At 38.8% G+C, this 23509-nt stretch overlaps 1 long non-coding RNA gene across 1 annotated transcript; it reads left to right on the top strand.

The window, feature by feature from the left end:
* The first annotated feature begins 3002 nt into the window (after positions 1-3002).
* Positions 3003-23219, top strand: LOC122703263. The gene is made up of 3 exons (XR_006343429.1): positions 3003-3104; positions 22350-22486; positions 22843-23219. It is a non-coding gene; the product is annotated as an uncharacterized LOC122703263 (long non-coding RNA).
* Positions 23220-23509: the final 290 nt, after the last annotated feature.

The raw sequence follows: 23509 nt of genomic DNA, 5'->3' as shown, positions 1-23509 counted from the left end.
TCTGACTGTTTTTCCCCCTAAATTTTACATAACCTTTCCATGGCAGAAAAAGAATCTACAATAAGGAATACCCATCCATACACTATAGTACTGTGTTTGTGCTTACTTTTTCATTCCAAAACTAATTATTAAACAAGGCTCAGTCTGGTTATACCCTCCCCCTTTGAATCAGTCTTTTGTAACTGAAATAACTAATAGCATGCTGTAGCCCTGACTTCTGAGACTAGGGTCACAGAAGCAATACAGCTTCTGGTTGTCTCAGGACACTTGCCTTGGAGAGTTCACTTGAAGAAGTCTGAGGCTGCCATCTTGTGAGGAAGCCCAAACTAACTCATGTAGAGAAAACATGCAGAGAACTACCCAAAGTAGATGAAAAGAAGAGAAGAGATGACCAGTTAGCCCCCAGGGGCTTTAGCCTTTCACTGTTCCAGCTCCAGCCACTCTCTGCCTATAACTACATAAGAAACACCAAGTCAACGATGCCCAACTAAGCACCTCCCCAAATCCTGACACCCCCAAATCATAGAGATAAGTGATTGTTATTGTTTTAAGCAATTTGGGGGAATTGTTATACAGTAACAGATACTGAACAGTGAAAGAAAATATTAACCCAGAACAGAACACATAGAATGCTGCCCTCAGTAAGTTCTAATTTAGTGAGACAATATCACTCAATAATTTACCTAAATTACCTAAATAACTATAAAGGAGATAGCTATAAGTGCTGCTATAAGTGCTACAAGAGAAAAGCAATTAAAGTATAGGAACTCAGAGAAACGGAAGAGCAGGTCTTCAAGAAGCTAACATCAGAACTCTCAAAGAGGAGTCAGCGGGGGAGCTTAAAGTGATGAAATTTGGACATGTTGAGGTGAGGAAATTCCAGGTAAAAGGAACAAGTTACCCATGAATGTGTAACTAGTTCAATATGTAACTTGCACATTTCTCAATTATAATGGCCAGTTCAAATCCTATGGGACAAGATTAGCATTTCTATGACATCTTTTGTCATTTTTCCTTATGGCAAAAGTAACCTTATATTTTTACATTCAATTTGGAACTCTTATCCATTTTATTTGATATACATTATTTTGAGAGTTGAGATTTATGACATCTTTTGTAGTCATAAAAACCACATTGCCATGAGCCTGTCCCTCTGGCAGGCTTTGGTAAAATACAGGAAGAATGATACACTGCTATGCTTAAAATGGACAGCCAACAAGGACCTACTGTATAGCACATGGAACTCTGATCAGTGTTATGTGGTGGCCTGGATGGGAAGGGGGCTGGGGGAGAATAGATACATGTTTATGTATGGCTGAGTCCCCTCACCATTCACCTGAAACTGTCACAACATTGTTCATCAGCTATCTGCCAATACAAAATAAAAAAGTTTAAAAAAATACTATAGAGTAAATAATAAAGAAGAAAAAGCATTTTACCAAAAAAAAAAAAAAAAGAAGAAGAAGAAGGAGACACTGTTAACCTCACAGTGGCACTTCGGGGTACCTGGCCTTACAACAAAGGTGAATGAAGAGATGGCTGAAGGCAGGAATGAGGGAGTTAACATCCATGCCTGAGGGGGTCTGGGAAAGCAACCTTTTAACTGAATCATTAAGGACTTAGTTATGCCACGCAGGAAGAGAAAGACTTCCGGGCACAGAAGACAGAAAGAAAAATGGCCCCCAAACATAAAGTATGGTGTGTTTTGGGAACTGCAAATAGTTCAGTAGACCCAAGAGCAATATTTAAGTGGGGAAGAGAAGACTGGAGAAGACAACAGGAGCCAGTGTGCTGAGAAGTTTGGACTCCATCCCAAAGACGACAGGGAGAATCTTTGAAAGGTCACGCGTTATTGAGTCCACACATTCGAATTGTAATTATTTCTCCCACAGCCAATTTCTCTACGTATCGTTTCTGGGACTAGAATACAATCTTTGATGAAAAGCCACCTCACTTTTGCCTACTTTAAAATTCTGTCATCCATCTCCCCAATGGATGGCATTCACCTTAACGATGGGATCTAATGTAGCCTGAAAGAAATGCCACCTTACAGGAATCAGAGGCAATCTATTCCAAAGTGTTTTCCACTGAGTGTTCTTGCTGGAAATGTGGTTTCTCATGCCATGAAACTTTGATGATTCCTTAAAGACACTAATTGTAATTATTTATGGACTGTGGCTCTGTCAGCCCCATTCTATCTCCTAGAGATGGATTAATTAGAAATTGAGGACCCCCCTCACCCCCACAAAAACCACATTATTAGCCTGTTCCCACTGTTAGGAAATCTGGTGGTAAATAATTCAAGATAAATACGATCCCAGTGGGGAATTGCAAGTGCCTATATTTCATGACCCATGACATCACTTGTGGCATGTGATGCTGTGCTAAAGGGACCATGGGTTCCGTAATGAGCCCTCACACATTAGCACTGCTTCCTTTGGTTTGGCTTTTCTGATCTACCTGAAGGCTTGTCATTCATCATCCTCGGCAATGAAGGACAACTCTTCCAGAAAGCTCATTCCCATATTTCTTCTCTTCTGTAAGACTGATGGTGCTCTAAATGCTTTAGAACTTTTTTTTTTCTCCCCATTCAGGTCCTTTAGAGTGCTGGGAAGACAGTTTACATTCAGCCACCATTGTTGAGTAAAGATATCTGGTTTTATTCTGTTGAGGAAAAAACCCTTCCTGAGTAATTAATCATTCTGGCTTTTGCATGGTAAACAGTGTGGTATGGGTCTAGTCTCAAGGAGTTTACTGTATAGCTCTGTATTGTTGAGAAAAGAGCAACATTAAAAATTACAGTATGGCAAAGCTGGAAAATGGAGAAGGAAATAGCAACACACTCCAGTATTCCTGCCTGGGAAATTCCACGGACAGACGAGCCTGGCAGGCTAGTCAATGGGGTTGCAAAAGAGCTGGGCAGGTCTGAGAGACTAAACAACAACAGAGCTGAAGAAGCTTTCACACACATGTCCTTTGAAGACTTCTGGATATTGCTGCTACTTGGGTATACCAGCTGGTGGGAGTATAATTTGTTCTGAGGGCTGGTAATTTGGTTTTCCTAAATTTCTCTATCAGTCTTTGCCCTGATGCCTGTCTCTAGGGTGAGTACTTTTAATATATTTGGTTCTGAAGTAAATAATTTACATTCTTATGTCATTTAATTCCTACAACAAACCTGTAGAGAAGTACTGATAACCTAATTTTACTAATGAGGAGATCAAAGTTTCAAGAGGTTTGGTAACTTGCTCCAGGTTACAGGTTTGGCTCATAGAATCGCTTAGCTCACAGTCCTGGGCTGTTTGACTTGAAAGGTCTTCCTCTTATTCACTGTTCTAAGTAAATTACCTCAGACACCCATGTAAAATAGTTTCTGGAAGTTTCTTCCTGCTTAAGGTTTTAAGAAAAAGGATTGCTTGGTGCTTTTGAAGTTTGTTCATCTAGTTCAGTTAATTTAGTGAATGTAATATGGAAGACAGATCTTAGCTATGGCCATCTGTCCTTTGAGATTTGGATAAAATTGACCCAGTTGTCTGCTTGAACTAAACTTTAATGTCCTATGCTTGCTTTTCTCCTTACCCATCCAGGAGTGGAATTCAATTTGTGCTCTGTGAGTTCTCTTAGAAATGGCTGTGGTAAATAATAAACTTCATTAAAAATTTGGGGGGCAATGATCAGGTTTTAATATGTAGCAGTGACAATCACATAAAATTAAGTACTATGCATAAAATTAAATGTATAAATTTAATTACAGGAAGAATCGAGTGTTTAGAGTTTGCTATTCACAGTACAAAGGCAAGGTACAAATCAAAGTTGTCTTTCACTTTGTATCATATATTTTATCTTTAAAATATCATATCTGAGATGCCAGTCTTTCTGACATCTCACCGCTTGAAAATACTCCCTCTTGCTGCCTTTCTCAGGCTTGCCACTTCTCTTCAAAAGCCTCCTTGCAGCTCAGTCCCTCTCACTTGTTTCACATGTAGAATTTAGTTATCTCTTTTCTAAGTGGCTTATGAATGTGCTCTCCAAAGAAAAAGGCCATTTTACCTCTTTACTCATCTTGTAATAGCCTGGCAGATCTGTAAGTACTTTGCTGTTGTTCAGTTGCTAAGTCGTGTCTGACTCTTTGCGACCCCATGGACTGCAGCATGCCCGGCTCCGCTGTCCTTCACTCTCTTTCAGAGTTTGCTCAGATTCATGTCCATTGAGTCAGTGATGCCATCCAACCATCTCATCCTCTGTCACCCCCTTCTCCTCTTGCCCTCAATCTTTCCCAGCATCAGAGTCTTTTCCAATGAATCAGCTCTTCGCATCAGGTGGCCAAAATATTGGAGCTTCAGCTTTGGCATCAGTCCTTCCAATGAATTTTCAGGGTTGATTTCCTTTAGGATTGGTGGTTTGTAAGTACTTAAGTTTTATCATTTCTCCTTCCCTTCTAAGTCCTCATCAGGCAAAGACATGAAATTGACCATTTTCTCTCCTTACTATCCATACCGCTGCTGCTGCTAAGTCACTTCAGTCGTGTCCGACTCTGTGCGACCCCATAGACGGCAGCCCACCAGGCTCCTCTGTCCCTGGGATTCTCCAGGCAAGAACACTGGAGTGGGTTGCCATTTCCTTCTCCAATGCTTGCATGCATGCTAAGTCGCTTCAGTCGTGTCCAACTCTGTGTGACCCCATGGACAGTAGCCAACCAGGCTCCTCTGTCCACAGAATTCTCTAGGCAAGAATACTGGAGTGGGTTGCCATTTCCTTCTCTAACTATCCATACAGTGCCCCCCAAATATTCAAAGGGATATGTTTCTACCATAAGATCTAGTTTCATGTATCTACTTAAAAATTTTTTTTCTTGCTGCATATTCACATACTGCACAGATACACACAATCTAAGTAATTTTCTGTTACCATTTTTCACACAGCTCCTCACTAAGGAGTAGAGGGAAACTCTAAGATGATCCTTTTTCACTTGATTTTGGGCATTGTCCAATTGTACTGATTCTCTTGCCTAAGTTCCACCTTCATCCCTACTGCACATTGGCCTGTGTATACTTACTTGCACTTTTATGGATCATTTGAAGAAACTGTTTAGTCTTTTGAGCTTAGTGGAGGAGATGGCTGAAGTTTTGCATTATAAGATCAGCTGAGCATTAAACTTTATATAGGATTAGATAGCAGAATTCCAACTTGACTTATGTTAATACAATAGCTGTGCAACATTATTGTATTAAGCATGTGATAAGCATGTGATCTCTTGAAGCTTCATTTTTCTTATGGTAAAATAAGGAAACAAGTATTGTGAAGAGTAAAATTAAAATCATTCTAGGGGGAGCATTAGCATGGTACTTGGCATATAGAAAACGCTCAACAAATGCAAGTTGCTAATCTCATTATTTCTATTCTTTCCAAAAAGAACTGTGGATGTCTGTCTCTATTTCTTTGGGCTGCCCTGGTGGCCCAGTAGTAAAGAATCTGCTTGCTAATACAGGAGACTGGAGTTTGACCCCTGGGGTTGGGAAGATCGCCTGGGAGGAAATGGCAACCCACACCAGTATTCTTGCCTGAAAATCCCATGGACAGAGAAGCCTGACAGGCTATAGTCCATAGGATTACAAAAACTCAGAAATGACTGAGTGATCATGACATTGATGATTTATTTCTTTAGGAATAAAGTCACACCTTAGTGAAGACCCATAGCTCCCTGTTTCTTCATTGAAAGTTCTATACTCCAGCCTACTGTTTGAGTTCTGCACCTAACGGGGGATCTATCCTCTCTTACACAGAAATAAACTCTGCGCAGAAAATGGCTGCCTTGACACTTTCTGTACAAGGCTATTTTAATCAAACTTTCTCTTCCAAACTTTACCTTGCCCAGTATTGAAGCTTTAGGTGTACCTCTGGTGAATCATTTTCTTCCTGTCATTATGTTTGCTACATTAGTTCATATTATGCTGTTTTATAGAGGATGAACTGGAGATAAGAGAGGTTGACCCACATGTATGGTGCAGGTATGTAACTAGTCAATAGCTCACCCAGAGTTTCTTTCACAGAGGGTGCAGAAACATGTTTGCTCCTTGAGTAAGTCACTCAACAAATCCTTATTGTGCAGTGAGATCGTGATTAAATCTATGGATGTTAAGAGAGATTCTAAAATGGTAGGTTCATTATTAGGTCAAAGGATAAACCTTGTCCTTTTCAGTAAAATCTTTATCCATCTGTGAAGCACTGTCAAATAATTAACAAGAAAATGTGAAAATATACTTAGGTTGATCTCTGGGCCTTCTCTACTCCTCTCTGTAACAGGGAAATCCAATGATGATTTTCTCCCTGAACAGCCAGACAAAAACACTATGAATTGTGTGCAATTCAGTGAGAGAATGAGAACATTAGAGTTTCCATCCTGGACGTGAATTAAAAGCCATAAGAACTTTTACTGACTTCATTTGGAAAATAGAATCTTCTTTGCAGAAAGTCTGAGCACTGCTGCAAAGGCTAAGGCAGGCTCTCAATTATTCCTCCGAGGAGGAAGTTTGGCACTTCAGAGCAATTCAATTCGAGTCTCGGAGAAAAGGGGACCTCCAAGGTCACCTCACTGTGCCTCACCACAGGTACCAAGCTGCTCACCGAAGTTGTCATTTATCCAGGGAACACAGCATCCCAACTGTCTCAGGAGGAGGCAGCTTGATTCAGCGGCTGAGATTCTAAAATCCTCTGGATGATTCTCAGCTTGGTCCCTTCTCTTCATCACCACTGATCAATTGTAACTCAAGTCTTACCACTTCTCTAGGCTCTGGCATCAGGCTAATAGGTTTCTATTCGGCGTCTAGTCCTCTTTCCACTCAATCGCAAGTGCCCAACATTCTTTTTTTTTTAATTGGGAGATAATTGCTTTGCAAAGTTGTGATAGTCTCTGCCATACAACAGTGCAAATCAGTCACAATTATATATAAATAACCCCACGCTTTTGAGCCCCAATATTCTTTTTAACTATAAATCTGGTCGTATTTATTCTCCACTCAGAATGTTTCAACTCTTTGCATGGCCTTCAAAGACATAAATATTTTGGTCTCTGTCTACCTGTCCCATTGCATTTTCTTTCTTGCATTTTATGTTCCACTGGTACTGACATCTCTGAGCCTATTACCCATGTTGTTGTCTTTTTGGTAACCTTGTCCTTCCTCCTCCACATAGTTCAGCCATCAACTCTTCCCAAATACATGCCTCCCCCTACTCTGCTGGGCTCAAGGTCCTGTTTTTCCCTGGGAATATCCTATGCTTACCTTTCCAAAGGATTTTCTCCTTCAGTGAAATCATCATTGGAGGACTAAACACTGATTCTGATCTGGCTTCAATATGTTGTTTTAAATATGAATTCAGATCCTTTCAAGCTTTGGTTTTCAACAGATGCTCTGTGACTGAACATGTGGGAGACAGTTTCTATAATGATTTAATACTTTTTTTTTTTTTTTTCAATTGGGCTTCCCTGGTGGCTCAGCTGGTAAAGAATTTGCCTACAATGTAGGAGACTTGGGTTCAATCCCTGGGTTGGGAAGATCCCCTGGAGAAGAGAACTGCTACTCACTCCAATTTTTTGGCCTGGAGAATTCCGTGGACTGTATAGTCCATGGGGTCATAAAGGGTCGGACATGACTGAGTGACTTTCACTTTTTTAAACTGAGGTATATTGGTCTTAAAATATTATATTAGTCTCAGATATACAACATAATGATTCAATATTGTCACAGATTACAAACCATACAAAGTTATAAAATGTTGGCCAATTTCCTGTGCTGTACTGCACAGCCTTCTGACTTATTTATTTTATAGCTGGCAGTTTGTACTTTTTAATCCCCTTCATGTATTTTGCCTCTCTTTTTATCCCTTTCTCTTCCGGTGTTAGCTTGTTCTCTGTAAGTTTGCTTCTATTTTGCTGTATTTGTTCATTTATTTTGTTTTTAGATTCTATATATAAGTGAAAACAGTGTTTATCTTCCTCTGTCTGATTTTTTTCAATAACTATAATAACCACTATTATAATAACTAACTATAATAACATGCTGCAAAAAACAAGATTTCATTCTTTTATATAGCTGCATAATTTTCCAGTGTGTGTACATCTATCTCATATCTTTTTTATCCATCTGTTTGTTGATGAGTGCTTAGGTTGCTTCCATTATCTTGGCTATTGTAAATATGCTGCAATAAAAATTAAAACTAACTTTTCAAATTAGTGTTTTCATTTTCTTTAGATGTATGCCCAGGAGTAGAATTGCTGGATCACATGGTAGTTCTATTTTTAATTTTTTTGAGGAACCTGCATACTGTTTTCCATAGCAGCTGCACCAATTTGCATATTTACATTCCTATCGACAGTGTACTAGGAACTCTTGTCTTTATATCTCTCTGATAGTTGTTATTTCTTGTCCTTTTGACTACTGTCATCCTAACAAGTGTGAGGTGATATCTCACACTGCTGTTGAGGTGCATTTTCCTGATGATTAGTGGTGGGGAGCATCTTTTCATGTGCCTGTTGGCCTTCTACATGTCTTTTTGGAAAAATGACTATCTCTTCTTCAATTCTGAATGATAGTCTTGCTGGGTCATATCATTGGTTGTAGGTTCTTTTTTTTTTCCCTCCCCCGTCTTTAAGAACTTTAAATAAATCATTCCACTCCCTTCTGGCCTATAAAATTTCTGAAGAAAAATAAACTTGTAGCTTTGTGGAAGCTCCCTATTATGTGACTCTCTGTTTTGCTCTTGCTACCTTTAAAATTTTCTCTTTAAAGTTTTGCTATTTTAATTATGATATGTGTTGGTGTGGGCCTCCTTGGATTCATCTTATTTGGGACTCTCTGTGATTCCTGGACCTGCATTTCTTCTTCAGGTAAGGGTACACTTTCTCTCTCTCTTCTCTTTCTGGGAATCCTTTAATGAAAATGTTAGTATATTAAATGTTGTCCCAGTGGGCCCTTAAACTATCCTCATTATTATTTTTTCTTTTTGCTATCCTGATTTCCACTATCCTGTCTTCCAGTCCATTTATGTGTTCTTCTGGATTGTCTAATTTGCTGTTGCTTCTTTCTAATGTGATTTTCACTTAGGTTATTATACTCTTAGACGTTGATCCATTCTTCTTTTACATTCTCTAATTCTTAAAGTTCTCACTGCATTCCTCGATTCTGAGTTCAGTAAGAATTCTTATGACTATTGTTTTGAATTCTTTGTCAAGTAAATTAGTTATCTCAGTTTCATTAGTCCCCCCCCACCCCCCGCCTTAGATTTTATCTTGTTCTTTAGTTTGGAATATATTTCTGTCTTACTTGTTTTGTTTCACTTTCTCTTTTTCCCTGTGAAATCAGACAAAGCAGTTACCTATTCTGCTCTTGAAGGAGTGTTCTTATGTATGCAGTCTGCATATGTCCAGTGGCTCTTCTGGAAGAGTTGGTGCTAAAATGAGGATAGCCTGAGGCTTTTCTTGGAGTGTTCCAGGGTCCTTGCCTTGGAGGGTGTCATTTGGATCCATGAAGAGGTAGAGGGGGTTAGAGATAGCACTGAGGTTGGGCTGAGGTTTCTCCCAAGGCTTGCTGGTGACCACTGCCTTGGCAGTGGGGGGGGGGCCAGAGCTGGAGCCTGGTGTGAATCACTGCTTCTCCTGGGGGGTGCTAGCAGTCACCGCCTTGGACTGAGGGACTGGAACAGGAGCCCAGTGTGGGACAAGTGGAGTGCTGGGGCAGCTAGGCATGCCAGACAGAGCACCAGGCACTTTTCAGTCTGCTGCCTCTGCATTGGCACTGGGAGAGAGTAGGTCTGTGTGTGTGCCTTTAAGAGCAGCTTCAATTTCCTAAAGGCTTCCGGTAAGCCTCACTGATTTTCAGTCAATCAAGGGTACTCTTCTCCCTCATGCTGAACCTCAGCACTGGGGTGCCCAATATGGGGTCTGAATCCCTTGCTTTTTAGAGAAATTTGAGCTTGTGGGTTGCCTGCTGGGGCGTAGATCTGAATTAAGTCACTACTCTTCTCCTACCAGTCTCTGTGTGTGTTTTATATCATTGGTTGTAGAAGAGCTGTTCTGCTGCTCTTCAGGTCATTCTCAGGGAAAGATATTCTATGTATTATCAGGCATGTTTGTGGGAGGAGGTGAGCTCAGGGTCTTCCTGCTCTGCCACCTTGCTCTCTCTCCGAATGCATTTCCAAGGCTAACTGGGTTCAGGGGCTTCCTTGGTGGCTCAGATGGTAAAGAATCTGCCTGTAAAGCAGGATACCCAGGTTTGATCCCTGAGTCAGGACAATCACCTAGAGCAGGGAATTGGCAACCCACTCCAGCATTACTGCCTGGAAAATTCCATGGACAGATGTGCCTGGGGGACTACAGTCCATGGAATCGCAAAGAGTCAGACATGACTGAATGACTAACACACACACAAACTGGGTTCAAATTCAGTTCTGGAAACTACCCATATGTGTCTTTGAACAATGTTCCTAACTGTGGAAATTAATTTTTTTTCTCTGACACACAGATAATACTGTCAATTAGAGTTCTGTTAAGAAATGAAATCATGCATAAAAGTAAAAAAGTATTTAGAACAGGGAAATAAATGTTGATCAATAAATATTAGAAATAATACATCAAATTAAATGTTTTTCAAACTTCTCAGTCATGAACTTTCTGACTTCTGTTCTTTCATAACATTTTCTTTTTTTCTTGGAGTCTCAGAATTTATATGTGCTCTATGCAGGTCCACACTAGTGTTAAGAGAAATAGGGAGAGAGAAGTAGGCAGGTCCTTCTAGTCCACATAAAGGTTCTGTCCTGAGGTTGAATTAACAAAGGTAAAGTGACTGACACATAATTGACGCTTAAATGTATAGACTGCCTTCTCTCTGTGTTTGTGAGGGTAGATGGCAAAACTTGGTTCTTTATGGTTGTTTCTTTTCTTGGAAAAAGATCTAATGCCAAACTCAGTAGGCAGAATAATGGCTACCCCAAAAATGTCCATATCTTAATACTTAGAACTTATGAATATGTACAATTACATGGCAAAGGGAAATTAAGGAAGCAGATACAATTAAGTTGCTAATTAGCTGACTTAAAACAGAGTGGTTATCCTGGATCATCCATGTGAGCTTAACATAATCACAAGGTTCTTCAGCATGGAAGAGGGAGGCAGAAGGGGATTAGAGAAAGAAATGTGACAACAGAAGTATGGTCACAGAGAAGTAATGTTGCTGGTTTTGAAGGTAGAAGAATGGAGCCATGAGCCAAGGGATGTGGGTGGTGTTTAGAGAAATTTAAAAAGGAAGAAAATGGATTTAACCCTAGAACTTCGAGAAGGAATGGAGCCCTGCAAATATTCTAGTTCACTGAGACCTGTGTCAGATTTCTGATTGACAGAACTTTATGATAATAAATTTGTGTTACCACTTAGTCAGCAGTCATTTGTTACAGCAGTAATATAAAATTAATATACAATGTTTGAAAGGAAAAAAAATGGAATTTCTGATGGACAGGAGTCTCAAGTTTTGATTATAGGGCATTGTATCAGTAGTTAAAACAGAATTGCCTATAAAGTAAGGAAATGGATTTCTTGAAACCATGAATGTTCATAGCACATAAATCCTAACAGCTTATATGTTTCTCATTCTTTATATTTTTGTCAGCAGACTGCAGGGAAAGTCAGAGTGCCTTCAACAGTCATGAGAATGTTAAGGGCCTGCCATGGTCTTGCTCTCCCTGTGTGTAAGGGTAGATTTAATGCTGGTGAGAAAGAGATGTTAGGGAAGCAGTTCTGTAAGATACTGCACATTTGTTAATCATTTCATCGTGACAATGACAAGAGCAATGATGACCATTAATTGTTTAGCATATTTCAGGGGCTGTATATTAATAGATTTCACCATTACAAGAGAAAAATCATATGAAAGAGATATTATTTGTTGTTGTTCAGTTGCTAAATTATGTCTGACTCTTTGCAACCCCATGGACTGCAGCATGCCAGGATTCCCTGTCCTTTACTATCTCCTGGAGTTTGCTCAAATTCATGCCTGTTGAGTTGGTGATGCCATCCAACCATCTCATCCTCTGCCTCCCTCTTCTCCTTTTGCCTATTTGTAAAATAGGAAACTAGAATACAGAGAAGCTAAATGACTTACCCAAAGGTGCAGAACTCATAAATCATGGGGCTTTTGCCCATATTTAGGTCTTTGTGACCCAAGACTGTGCTTTGTATACTGTTTTGTACTGTTTTCCTAACAAGCCACATGTCTATTTTTCATATTGGGATAAAAAAGCAGCTGGAATTGTGCTAAAATTTGTATCACACCTTAGGTTATGAAATCTGCCCTCCTGCCATGAAACCAATCCTGTACACAGAGCTATTTGATACATTAAATATTCAATGCTCACTATTTCTAATAGATGTTGCATGTCAATCTGCTGCTTATGGTACCGAAAAGCTATTATTTCACAATGTCATCACACAAAATGTCATTGTATTTTCCCAGGCACAGTGCTGTGATATACACAGTAACACTAAACTCAGAGGCGATTAGGACATTTTCCCAGAACAAAATGTGTCCCAGAAGAAACAATGTGATGTGGCTTATCCTGGTGTGTTATTTTCTCCAGAGCACTTGTCTCCTCCCCCTGAAAGCTCACATATTTTAAGCTAGACAAATAGCACTTTGAAGAGGACTGTGAAATGAAAGGCCCACACCGTGATGGAGGACTCTAGGGGGCATGTGTGTGTGTCTGCTTTCCTTAGGCGGATTCTGAAAAGGCGCAGGATGTGGGAGGTGTTATGGTAGGTTTCCTGATGCCTGGGGAGCATGAAAGGATTCCTTCATCAACCTTATTTTTTTGCAGGCCTTCAAAGGGAGGCCAAGAAAGAATAGGTTTGGGAGCCGTCAGGCTAGAAATTCACCATCCACTCCGTTTCAATTGTGTTTTGAGTCCTGGGCTCCCCGTGACCTCATGCTGTGCTGGAAACTGACAAGGGTGCTGAGCACACCCGCTTCTCAAAACTTGACTAAATTGCCACCAGGGTTTTTTTTTTTTTGTTTTTCATCTCATTCTGTGCATACTCACCTGGAAGGGAAGATGGTGACTAAGGAACCAGCAGATAAGAGATTTGAATCTTTTATGATTGATCCACATATTATATCCCCAAAGAGTTGGAGGTGAGAAAAGTCATGCTTTTATTATGTTAATCATTTTAATTAAATACACTCAGTGTACTCAAAAGCCAAGTGCCTCCTGTTACAAAGAAAATATTGTATTTTTTCTTCTTTCTAGACCATGCCACTTCCACACATCCTGTGGATAATATATGAATAACTGTTACCCTGCCCTTGAGAAACTTATCTAACTGGGGAGAAGAGGCCTCACATGTGGCAAAATCCAGAGGTATTTAAGCCACCTACCTCAGGAAGGTGGTACCTAACACCTAAGGAAGGCTTGGGGCTTTCCAAGTGGCTCAGTGGTAAAGAATCTGCTTGCAGTGCAATAGATGCAAGTTTGATCCCTGGGTTGGGAAGATCCCCTGGGAAGGAAATGGAAACCCATTTCAGTATTCTTGCCTGGGAAATCCCATGGACAGAGGAGTCTGGTAGACTACAGTCCATGGAGTCTCAAAAGAGTCAGAGACAACTTAGCAACTCAACAACAACCACAGTGGCTTAATACTTTAAGGAACTGAAAATTATTTGGGTATAAAAGAGAATCTGCTATATTAATGTCATGGCCAATACATGTCATATTTCCAAAGGAGGACATAGCACTATGAGTCGGAATTACTTGGGAATGTTCCAGAAGGCAGTGAATATATAAGCTGAACTTTAAGGAAATCAGCAGACGTTGAAGGGTTAGAGAAGAAAAACAGGGGCATTCTAGGTGGCAAGGTTGCTACAGGCCCATCCACATGTACCCAGGTAGGTCTGGATGAAGTTGAGGCTTTTTAACAAGAGGAATGAGAAAGCGGTGGGAAAGGCAGGTTAGGCAAGGCCTTGAGTGTTCTCGCAAAAGTCTACACCTAGTTTTACAGGTAAAGGCTGTGCTTGGCAAGTTGTGTTTTTCCTTTAAGCATGGGCTGAGGAGCCCTGGTGATGGTGAACGTGACATTCTGGGTGATGGAGGGAAAGAGGATAGGGAGGTCCAGCTGGGAAGGTCATGTAATTGACCCAATAGTGAGAGAAAGGAGCATGAGAACAAATAAGTGGCCCACTAAAGGCTAAATGCCTTCCATACATGATCCCATTTTTATCCTTTGGAGATCCTGCACAATGGATGTGGCTCTCCTTATTTTAAAGATGAAGAAACTGAAGCTTGGGCAAGTATGTTAATGAGCTTCACGTCAAAAGACTACTATTTTAGTAGAACTTTTCTTGGCTCTAAATCTCTTGTTCTTTCCACTTTGTCAGGCTGCTGGGAACTCATGAGCAAAAAGTGACTGCATGTCCCGATTCAACCCCCACACCACAAGTGCCAATAACAGCTCACATCCTCCTCACAGACACACAAACACGTTCCAATCACCCACCTCCACTCTTCCCAAAAGGCTGGGGAAGGGAATCAGAACATGGAGGGTAATAAATACCCTCAGTAGGAAGAAGAGGATTCTTCTTTTGTTTATTAACTGAAGTCATCTCTTTACTGAATTCCACCATGGTGATCTCATGATCTAACATGCCTGTGAGCCTTTTTCGGTGCTCTGGGTAAGATATGCTTCTTTATATTTTCATTTTGGAATTTTGAAAGGCAGGCTGTAATTAAATTCCTTTTTTTCCCCACCTTGATGTCACCTGTTCTCACATGCACAACCACAGCTATTCAAATCCTACATACTATATAACAACACCCTCCCAGGAATGATGGCTGTATCCTGGAATGATCTGTTTGGTGTCTCTCTCTAACACCCAACTGAGAGATGTTTGAGACTAAGATGATTGCTTTTTTAAAAAATATGCTTTCCTAAGTTCTAGATTTTGATATAACATCTCGATATACTTAACTGAAGTATAGGTTAAGAACTCTGACTACATCCATAGCACAATAAACAGCTAGGCATTTCAAAAACATTCGCAAGAAAAGAAAATCAGTGGATTCAGTTGTTTACAATGGTTAAACAATCTGACACATTTAGATTAATGTAGATCATTCCCTGTTGTGAAGGCTTAGTATTTGTAGATGCTCATCTTATATAGTAAGTAAACACAGGAAACCAACATTTCTTACCAGATAATCTCAGTCCTAGGTATTTTATTATAGTGAATTATCTTTGCAATGAATCTGTTATTTTTAGCAAATTTACTATTTGTATATTTTATGTATCAATATGTATTTTATGACAAACTACATAAAAATAGAGAGCTATCATTCTTTAATTATTAAGTAATTTTTGTTTCTCCCCTGGTATTTTAAAAATTTGTTTCAATTCATCATGTTGCTTCACAAAAACAAATGAGACAGCAAGTGACTTGAGTTTTAGTTTCTCTCTACCATATACTGACTGTGATACTGAAAAAGCCATTTCTCCCTTTATGAATCAAGTTCTTTATCTGTAAAGTGAGTTACTCTAAATAAGTGTTACAGTTTGACCAACTCTCAAATTTCCAGGCAAGGAAAAGTGGTGTGGTTATATCTGAGGGCCAGTGTGTATCAACCTTGGAGGTTTCCAGAAGTCATAAACCAGCCTGGCGGGTTTGACCTGATTGATATCTTTCCTGGCCTAAAATCTCAGCTTGGCTGCCTGCTTGGCTCCCACTCAAACTTCCTGGCAGCCCTTCTAATGTTCAAGCATTCTGCCTAGGTGGTCTTGGAAGAGGTAAATATGCTGAAATGAGTTTCTGGTTTCCAAATTTTCACCATTAAGAACTTTGTGTTTAGTTGCTCCTCTAAGAATTTCTTTAGTTTTTAAAGTTTTGCTAAGCAAACTTTGTTGTGCTTGTAATGATTCTTATTCCTATATTTGTGTTAACAAAGGAATATTAAACTGTTAATCTGAACTCCTGGTAGAACAGTGATTACCAGTGCAACACTCTAGTCAAAAGCAAAAAGTTGTTATTTCATGTGATCTGTGTGCAGGTAAATGTAAGATTTCCAATTGTGATATGACTTTACACAAGGATAAAGAAAAAGGATGTGGAGGAACATGGGGTGAGGGAAGGGTGCTGATGCCATAGTCCTTTGTTCGAGATAAGGGGAAGGAGAATTCTCAGGGCCTAGCCAAGCTGTGGTTAGATCAGAGGAGATGCACAGCCAAGTAAGCACATATACAGGCAAGCTTGTTCACCGGAAAAATGCAGACTTGATTGAAACAGTATAGAGAACCCAAGAAGGGGCATTGGGGAAGTACAGAAAAATATGAAGAGAGTATTTAAGAACCAACAATATGTGGAATAACCTAAAATGACAGTCATGGGGTAGAGTAACTAATCCCAAGCTTTGAAACAATATTTTGGCATAAAGTTACTTTGATATAATGTTAATTCAGTGTAAGGTGAGAAAATTCCATCTGGTGCGGTGTGTCTGGTCAGCTGGGGCAGTAAATTGATAGGGGTTTTCACATTCTTGGATTGGAAGAATTAATACCGTTAAAATGGTCACACCGCCCAAAGCACCCTACAGATATAATGTGATGTCTATCAAATTACCCATGACATTTTTCACAGAACTTGAAATAATCCTAAAATGAATATGGAACCACAAAAGACCCAGAATTGTCAAAGCAATCCTGAAGAAAAAGAGCAAAGCAGGAGGCATAACCCTCTCAGACTTTAGACAATACTACAGAGCTATTATAGATACTATCAAAATGGCATAGTATTGTACAAAAACAGATATATGGATCAGCTGAACAGAATAGAGAGCCCAGAAATAAATTCACACACCTGTGGTTAATCATCAACATAGGAGGCAATAATCCACAATGGGAGAAAGACAGTGTGTTCAACAAATGGTGTCGGGAAAGTTGGACAATTACATGTCAATTAATGAAGTTAGAACACTCCCTTTCTCTGTACATAAAAATTAACTCAAAATGGTTTAAAGACTTAAACACAAGACTTGACACCATAAAACTCCTAGAAGAGATCATAGGCAAAATATTCTAACATATATTGTACCAATGTTTTCTTAGGTCAGTCTCCCAAGGCAAAAGAAATAAAAATAAACAAATGAGACCTAATCAAACTTATAGATGGCCAATAGGTACATGGAAAAATGTTCAACATAATAACTAGAGAAATTCAAATCATAACTGTAATGAGGTACCACATCATACTGGTCAGAATGGCCATCACTAAAATGTTTACAAATAATAAATGTTGGAGAGAGTGTAGAGAAAAAGGAAACTCCTACACTGTTGGTGGAAATGTAAGTTTGTGCAGCCACTATGGAAATTAGTATAAAGGTTTCTCAGAAAACTAGCAACAGGATTGCTATATGATCCAGTGATTCCCCCTCCTGGGTAAAACTATAATTCAAAAAGATATATGCACTCCTACATTCATAGCAGCACTATTCACAATAGCTAAGACAAAAAAATAACCTAAATGTCCATCAACAGATGAATGGATAAGGAAGACGTGGTATATATACACATGTGTGTGTGTGTGTGTATATAATGAAATACTACACAGCCATGAAAATGAATGAAATAATGCCATTTGCAGCAACATGGATGCAACTACAGATTATCATACTAAGTCAGAAAGACAATATCATATGGTATAATTTGTATGTGGAATCTAATATATGACATAGATGAACCTTTCAACAAAACAGAAATAGACTCACAGACATAGAGAGTAGACTTGTGGTTGCTACGGGGGAGGACGTTGGGGAAGGGAGGTTGGGGTTAGCAGATGTAAGTTATTATATAATTTACAGAATGGATAAACAAAAAGGTCCAAGTGTATAGCACAGAGGACTATATTCAATATCCTATGATAAGCCATAATGGAAAAGAGTATATTAAAGTATGTATGTGTATATATATGTATATATAAACATATATATAACTGAATCACTTTGTTGTATAACAAATTAACACAACACTGTAAGTCAACTATATATAAGTAAAAAAAAAGAAAAAGTTGATATGGGTTCTGTTATTCTTGAGGTAAGCATGAGACAGACCTCAAGTCTTCAGAAGCCTAGTATGTAACTATTGAAACAAAAATGAATGTTGGTTAAATTATTCTGATTATTTGGAATTCAAGACTTAAATTAGATATGTGAATGATTGCTAATTCATCAACTGATGATCTAACATCTGTAGAAGAATTCAAGTAAAGTCTGAATAGAGAATGGCTGTGGCATCCACATCATCCTAGAGAATGGAGTGGAGTAGAGCAGACAGATACGATAGAGTAGGGTCACAGTGTGTAACATTCTTTAGGGCTGGTGTGAGGGAGGCCAGCCTGCTAAAGAAATACCACAGCACTGATGTGTAGATGGAATCCTCGATTCCTAATGACACATAGGTACAGCTAAGACCTGGTCTGGAGCCAGAGAAAAACAGGATTTGAGGCCCCAATTACTAGGAGAGCCAACAATGGTCTCAGAATAGGGCCTTATCCATGCAAGAAGGAACCCAGGAGTAGAGATCATGTTAAGTCACCTAGCCCCACCCAACACCCCTCTCAATTTATGTTTAAGGAAACTGAGGCCCAACGAAGTATAGTGGTTTGCTAGAATTCACATAAATATAGAAATGAGTCTGAGTTTTCTAATCTTCTTTCCAGTAGTTCACACTGGCTCACCCATAAATTGACAAAGACCCCAGTTTTGGCATCCCCAAAAGTATCCATGATGTTCTGCTAGACTGCCTTCTCCTAAAATACCCTCCAAACTGTACCACTAAATGATGTTCTTTTCCCTCTTGTAATTGTTAGGAATCTTCTGGTCTCATCTGACAAGTGGAGCAGAACTCATAGGCTTTGCAAATGTCTTTCATTAGCCAAATATGGGCAAGCCTCATTAATTTGAGTGCATCAGTGAAGGCCTATCAAATAAGGTATTTGAGCCAAGCTAAACCTTGACCCCAAAACCAGGAGTGCAAAGAAACATCAATAGCAATCTATGGAACTAGAACACTGAAATATTTCCAGATATTTTATTATGTTCAAATTCCTTGCTAAGTCCTAAATTAGTCTGCATTATGCAATATTTAAATATAGATAAAATTTTATTTTTTTTTAGTTGTATATAAAAACCAGGAGGAGAAGGGGATGACAGAAGATGAGATGATGGGATAGCATTACCAACTCAATGGACATGAGTTTGAGCAATCTCTGGGAGTTGGTGATGGACGGGCAAGCCTGAAGTGCTGCAGTCCATGGGGTTGCAAAGAGTTGGACATGACTGAGCAACTGAACTGAATTGAACTGAATTAGTCTTAAACATTCTTACCTAATAAAGGTTCTAGTAGGTCTATATCAAAGACTTAGTTTGGTTGTACACAGATTCCTATTTGTGTAAAGAATGAATGTGTGTGTGCTCAGTTAATCATGTCAACAGTTTGCACACCCATGAAATATAGCCCACCAGGCTTCCCTGTCCATGGGATTTTTCAGGCAAGAATACTGGAGTGGGTTGCCATTTCTTCCTCCAGGGTATCTTCCTGACCCAGGGTTTGAACCTGTGACTCTTGTGTCTCCTGCATTGGCAGGTGGATGCTTTGTACCACTAGTGCCACCTGAGAAGCCCAAAGAATGAATATTCATTATTACCTCCCTTTTGTTTTTCAATCTTTCAATGAACTTAATGTTGGGAAAATTCAACTTCAGACAATTCAATTCAGTAATCTTTAATACCATTTGCCAGTCACTCAATTAGTTCAATGGATTTTGAAAAAAATTGCGTTAAGTTTCACTTTCTGTGGAAAACTGAAGGACAGGCTTGAGATTATTGAAATTTACCTGCAATTTGGCAGTGTTCTAATAACAGAGGTTGGCAAACTTTTTCTGTAAAGGATCAGAATATATTTTTAAGTTTTGCAGGCTACATATGATCTATGTCTCATGTCTTTTTCTTCCTTATCCCTATCACCCAACCCCTGCCCAAACTCTTTAAAAATACTTTTAAAAGTTCTGCCTATGGGTCATACAAAAACAAACATGGCCAGCCAGATTTGTCCCACAGGCAATAGGTTGCTCATCCCTATATGAGTCTTTGAGTGACATGCCTGTAGGTTTCATATCAGATATATTTTGTCTTCTCTTCATACATGAGTCTATAACTAATTTACTCACAATACAGCAATCTGAACTCACAGGTGATCCCAAACACTGGTGCTTAATTTGTTGAAGGGGTCATAGACATGGACATAAAATTTACTATATAGCACATACACTACCTGTAAAAAGAGAATTTTGCATTAAATTCAGAAGGTTCATTGAATGTCTAGATGTATTAATAGGTTCTAGGTTAAGAAAAACATTTTCTAGATATGTTTCTTTTTTTAATCCCCTCCCCCCACCACCAAACACACAGATAGTGATACAGATATCTTCTTCTAAGAGAACTTGGGTAAAGTGAACCACATTCTTAGCATATGAAATTTTAAAAGTCTGGCTAATATGCCTTTCATGGAGTGTTTGCCAATTTATTTTGCTATATTTAGATGTTTAGCTAATTGAGTTTGTTTGCTATTATGAATAATATGGTGAACATCTTTGTGTATAAAGCCTTCTGCTTTGTGACTAAGTATTTTTCTCATCAGTGGAATAACTGGATCCAAGAATCAAAAGAAGAAAGATTTTAAAAAATTTTGTTAAACACAACACCAAAGATAGTTATCAAATCACAAAAGAACAAAAGAGGAAGGGAAGAAATTAGAACTACAGAAACAAATCCAAAACAATAGGAACATATGTGTTGATAATTACCTTAAATGTAAATGGATTAAATGCTCCATCCGAAAAGACAGACTTGCCAAATGGATACAAAACAAGGTCCATATATATGCTGTCTATGAGAGTCCCACTTTAGATCTAGGGACACATACGGACTGAAAGTGAGGGGGCAAAAAAGGTTTTCCATGGAAATGGAAACCAAAATAAAGCTGGAATAGCAATATTCATATCAGAACAAATAGACTTTAAAGACTGTTACAAGAGACAGAGAAGGGCACTACATAACAATTGAGGGATCAATCCAGAAGAAGATAAAACAATTGTAAATATATATGCATCCAACATAGGAGCACCTCAACATATAAGACAAATGCTAACAGCCATAAAAGGGGAGATCAACAGTAACACAATAATAGTGGGGGGTGGGGGTGGGCTTTAACACCCCTGCTTATACCAATGGACAGATCATACAGAAAATCTATAAGGAAACAGAGTCTTAAATAACACATTAGACCAGATAGACTTTATTCACAGTTATAGGACATTCCATCCAGAAGCAACAGAATACACCTACTTTTCAAGTACACATGGAACATTCTCCAGGATAGATCACATCTTGTGGTCACTGGGGGAAATTGGCGGGAGTCGAGAGGGATAATTTGGGGGATTGGGATTGACATATAGACACTACTATATATAAAGTAGGCAACTAATAAGGACCTACTGTAGGGCATAGGAAGTTCTCCTCAATACTCCATAGTGGCCTAAATGGGAAAAGCACCTAAAACTGTGTGTGTGTGTGTAACTGATTCACTTTGCTATACACGTGAAAGTAACACAACACTGTAAATCAACTATATTCCAACAAAACTTAAAAAAATAAAATTTTGAACCATAAAAATAATTTTGTTAATTCATGGTGCTAAATCAGTTATATATATTTTATACATAATTTTATAAATATATATATATAAATTTGTATGTACACATAATTTATTTTGGTCATCATAGGAAACCGTCAGGTGTTGTAGAGAGTGCAACATTATTTATGGTGCTTACCCCAAACATCACTTTTGATTTAAGTGCCCTATACATGGTCTGAAGAATATGAATCCTAATCACCTTGTCTCGTGAGTAACAAGAATCCTAACACACTGAATGTTTAGCTTTGTCTCAGTGAACAGTGAATCTTGAGATCTTTATGGTTTGATACTATCTTGATAGAAATTAATTAAATTTCTGGTAGAACTCATTTTGGTAGAATTTTCATTAATCCATCTATTCACTCAGAGTATCATTTAGTATCTATGTTGTACAGTCGTGTTCTAGGAAGGAGACTACATCATAACATCATTAGTGGCAATAATAATATTAAAACAATAGGGATTTTTTTTATTATATAGCACATACTATGCACCACCCATTGTTTTAAGTGCTTTTCTATATAATAACTTATTCTGCTCTATGAGGTAAATGTTTTAGCATTCTATTTCACAGATGAGAAAACTGAGGACTAGAGAAGTTTATGAATAAGCCTCAAATCATCTACAAAGTAAACCTGAGAGACAATATTTAAACTCAGGCAATCAAAATCAATAGTTCCTGGTCTCACGGCTGTCTCATGCTAATACAGTGTGAGTATTCCTTATGAGGACTTCCCTGGTGGCTCAGATGGTAAACCATCTGCCTACAATGCGGGAGACCCGGGTTCAATCCCTGGGTTGGGAAGATCTCCTGGAGAAGGAAATGGCAACCCACTCCAGTATTCTTACCTGGAAAATCTCATGGACAGAGGAGCCTGGTAGGCTACAGTCCATGGGGTCGAAAAGAGTCGGACATGACTGAGTGACTTATTCTTTATAAGGTGAAGAATTTCCCATTTCAATGTTTGAAGTCATCTACATAGATGAAATTTTGTTTACAACAGAGAAGATTAAGTTGAAGAAGAAGTGATACTAGATCATGAGCTTATATGTTTTTCTTTTCCTAGGCATAAGTCCAGGTGAAATTCCAACCAGCAGCTGCATGAACTCTTACCTAAACAGATACACTCAGAAGACCCTGTGGCCCAGATTCAAGTAACATCAAATGTTTTTTCAAAGCATTCATGGTGCTAGTCTCCAGGCATGCCATTTCCCAGAAGGTTCTTTTGTTTTATCCTCCAAGACTCCCCTAATTTTGGTTCCATATATTTTTGCCTATTATCCTCAGGACCTTGCATAAGTTTCCAGGTCTTAATGTAAACTCTCAACAGGATCTGAAGGGAGTGAATTGTCAATGGCTAACACTGTTGGGAAGTCTATTAAAGAAACACTTTCCTTATGAAGAGAAAATCTGTTCCCTGCCTCTAATCATTCTTAGCTCCAGCACTACTTGAGAGAGCTGTAATTCTAACTGCTTAAATCTGTTAAAGAAATTCCGAGAGAGCAGAAACACAGATTTTGGAGTCTATACACACCAGAGTCAGGCTCTGACCTTTACCCCTTACTAACTGTGTGACTTCGACAAGAAATTTCATTACTGGTTTCCTTATCTGAACACTAGTGGTTATAAGTCCCACATTGAGAGATCACAGATGTGAAGAATGAATAATAATTATTGGGTAGTTAGTACTAAATAAATAGTAGTGTATTCTCTTCTCCCCAGACTTTTAAAAA

This window comes from Cervus elaphus, chromosome 11, assembly GCF_910594005.1.
Source record: "Cervus elaphus chromosome 11, mCerEla1.1, whole genome shotgun sequence".
Taxonomy (NCBI): Eukaryota; Metazoa; Chordata; class Mammalia; order Artiodactyla; family Cervidae; genus Cervus; species Cervus elaphus.
The sequence above is the reverse complement of the archived record's forward strand: the minus strand, read 5'-3'. Positions and strand labels throughout refer to the sequence as shown.